This window comes from Dasypus novemcinctus, chromosome 13 (assembly GCF_030445035.2).
Source record: "Dasypus novemcinctus isolate mDasNov1 chromosome 13, mDasNov1.1.hap2, whole genome shotgun sequence".
In the NCBI taxonomy this organism is placed as follows: Eukaryota; Metazoa; Chordata; class Mammalia; order Cingulata; family Dasypodidae; genus Dasypus; species Dasypus novemcinctus.
The window spans coordinates 62,869,303-62,872,754 of NC_080685.1; the positions used below are offsets into that span (position 1 = coordinate 62,869,303).

Genomic DNA, 3,452 nt, shown 5'->3' on the forward strand with positions numbered 1-3,452 from the left:
CCTGGCCCATAAAAGGTATTCAATAAATGTTTTTATTATTATTATTTCAAAGTAACCTTTTTATTATATAAAAACGTAAAAATCCAGCAAAACCAGAAATAAGGAAATATTTTCCTAGGATTTCATGTTTGTTCATTTTTACTTGCACTTTCCTTTTCAAAACAACTTACAACCTTATCCCCATGTCCAGTCTGATTATTCAAGTGCTAAGTGGTAGAAAGTTCTGGAATATACATCTAAAGGGGGGGAAAAAAGACAAAGTTGTGAAACTAAATGCATGCAAAAGTTTCTGTGAAGGTGAGGGAAAGTGTCTTGGAAATAAAATAGAGTAAGACAAAATAATGGACGGTTTTAGCTAAAGTTCTTTCCATCATCCTTGTACTTTGTTCCAGGTTGAAGGATGCACGTGAAATCAATGTGGTCGAAGTTCCCCTTCTTGTCAATTGGCGCTTCTCTATACAACTTGTCCACCCCCTTGTCAGTAAACAAATTTCCATGGTGGTCAGCAGTTCTCTCACGTAATCCTCCTGGATGGTGCCTGTTACTGCTTCATCAAAGCAAGCAAAAGCATCCTCTGGGTCTGTGCCATTTAACTTTTCACCAAACATATGAGAACATGGTGAAATTTATGGGACCTGAAGCCTCGTTCATCGTACCATCAAGGTATGCATCTGTTAGATTCTTCCCCAGAGAAACAAGCACATCATGCAAATCTTCCTTGTCCATGAAACCATCTCTGTTCTGATCAATCATGTTGAAGACCTCTTTGTACTCCTGAATTTGTAACTGGTCAAACATGGCAAACACTTTGGGTGTTATTTGCTGAGGGCACTTCTTGATGGTGGTGTTCTTTGCCTTTTTGCTCGACATGGTAACTGCTTAATTCTAGACTAAACTCTGCAACCCAGTTGTCCTTCATGAATTGACCAATTAATGTTTGATGAATAAATAAATATATGTGTAAAATCTCCAAGGTGTAAAAGAGGCAATGAGTAATCCTTCCCTCCAGATCTTGGATTAAATGTCACTTCCCCAGAGGTCTTCCTTGCTCACACAGCACCCACTTCACAGAATCAATTTACTTTTACTTTGTTTACTTTTTAATTGTCTGCATTTCCAGTAGAATGTAAATTACAAGAAGTTAGAGATCCTATATATCTTGTTCAGTGCTGTACCCAACTCATAGCACTAGCAAAGGTCTAGCACATTATAGGCTCTCAATATTTGTGAGATAAATGAATGGATGAGTGAATGAATGAATTGGAGCTGAAAGAAAGAAATACTAGAATGGATGCTTCAGGTCAGTGAAGGGAACAAAACCTTTTGCCAACTCCGCCCTGCCCTGGGTGGGAAGGAGGGGAGGGGTGTTTCAGCTTTTTGTCCCTAGTACAAGGCAGTCCCCGGCCTTGTCTCATTTCACCCATGCTCCTCTACCCCAAGAATGGGGTCAACGTTTCTGGCTTTAGAGCAATTTTAAGTCTCCAGATTTCAGTAATTTCGTTGTGACCCGGATTCTTCAGGATTACTAAAATAAACCCTGCTAATGAGCTACCTAACCAAGTTTTACTCCTTTCTAGCTTGAAGTTTTAATCCCCTTCTACGCCCAGAAGCCCTTAAAAGGAGAGCTAGGGAGAAAAAACATCCTCAGAGCTTTTGATTCTCCAAATTCTGCAATTCCTACCACCAAACCTGCAGAAAGGAATGTTTTTCAGGTGGACTGGTGAATGAGACTTCTGCCCAGCAGCTTGGCTCATGTAATCCTGGAAAATAGCACCAGGACTGTCGAGACAAGGTTCTGGCAACCTTCTGCCTTGTTTACTGGATTTATTGCCTATGCAATATGGTTCTGGGAAAATTGCTTATGTCACCTCCTATGCCTAAGAAAAGATTTCTGGCTGCTGAAACTGCTCACTCTGTCCCACCGCACTCCACGGTACCCTCTAGCTCCCAAATCCCAGCTTGCCTTCCTTGGCTTGGTGCTAGGGGTGGGTGGCTCAGGGGATTTCATCTTTTGCTGTTACTGTTGTTAGTATTGAGTTTTGCTTTCTCTTTCTCCTAATTCAAAGCAGATGGGACACAAAAATGAAGAACTGTTGACAATTCTAGAAGCCACTTATCTCTGATAAATTTCAAAGGGAAAATGGATGAAATAAACAACCACTCAGTAAACAAGTATTTAGTGTGCCTCAAGGAGCGTTTACAATGATCCTGATTAGCCCTATCCAATAGAAAAAAAATTTAAATTGGACGCAATTTAAAATGCTCTAAAGTTTTTTTAAGTGAAATTAATTTTATAGCATTTTACTGAACTCAGTATATCCAAAATAGTATCATTTTAGTATGTATCAATATAAAATTATTACTGAGATACTTTCCTTTCTTTCATACTGAGTTTTCAAAATCTGTCCTTTGCTTTACACTTAGCACACATCCCAGTTCAGACTAGACACATTTCAAGTGCTCAGGAGCTCCGGATCTCTGCCGGCTCCCCTATTGAACCGCACAGGTGAAGACAGATGTGTTTCTTGCCATCATACTAGCGAGAAAGAAAATAAATAAAAGGATTAATAAACAAGATGACTTGGGATTATGATAAACATTAGAAAGGAAATTTCAAGGTGATGAGATAGCAACAGGGCATCAGGGATTGGGAGTATGGCTACTGCAGATGAGGCGGTCACCTGAGGCCTCGCAGGGGAAGGGCATTTGATTGTTCACTGCAGTGTAAACATGGGCCAGCCTTGCAAAGAAGCAGGACAGAGCACTGCAGGCAGAGGGGACTCAAAGAACGAAGGCCCCGGGGCATCTGAGCACGTGGCCAGAAATGGAAGGGAGCCCAGTGTGACTGGAGAATGAGGACAATGGGAGAGAGCAAGTAAGAAGACACTGAAGAGGTGGGCAGGAAGCAGAACACATGGGGCTTGGGAGGCCACTTCGGAGAGCTTGCTGTAATTATAGAAACCGTGGGGAGCTGCTTAAGGGGTGGAAGCAGGGAAGCGATGTGACTGATTTTAATTTTTGAAAGATTTTTCTGTCTTCTGCATGGGGAATGGATTAGAAAGCAGCAAGAGAAGATGGACAAACACTGGTACTCTGGTAGTCCAGGTTAGAGTTGGCAGAGGCGTGGCTAGGATGATGGTAGTGAAGGTAGAGAGAAATAAATGGCGTCAGGACAAGCTTTGAAGGTGGGACTGAAAGGATTTGGTGCTGGATTGGTTACGTGGGGGGAGGGTTGTAAAATGGACATCTCCTACAATTTCAGCTTAAGCACATGGAATTATTCCCTCTTCTCCATCCCTAACCCTGGCTTCTATAACCCATATCCCACAAGTTTCCAGTCTCCCCAACATTTCAGCAAGAAGGCCAGCTTTCCTGGATATTGGACAGGAATTTGCCTCCAAAGTTTCAAGCCAGCAGATACTTTCCTCCTCTCTTTGCCTATTAAAATACAT

General features: G+C 41.7%; 1 pseudogene; it reads right to left on the bottom strand.

The window, feature by feature from the left end:
- Nucleotides 1–351: 351 nt before the first annotated feature.
- Nucleotides 352–870, bottom strand: LOC101427076 (myosin regulatory light chain 12B pseudogene; annotated as a pseudogene).
- Between the last annotated feature and the right edge of the window lie 2,582 nt (nucleotides 871–3,452).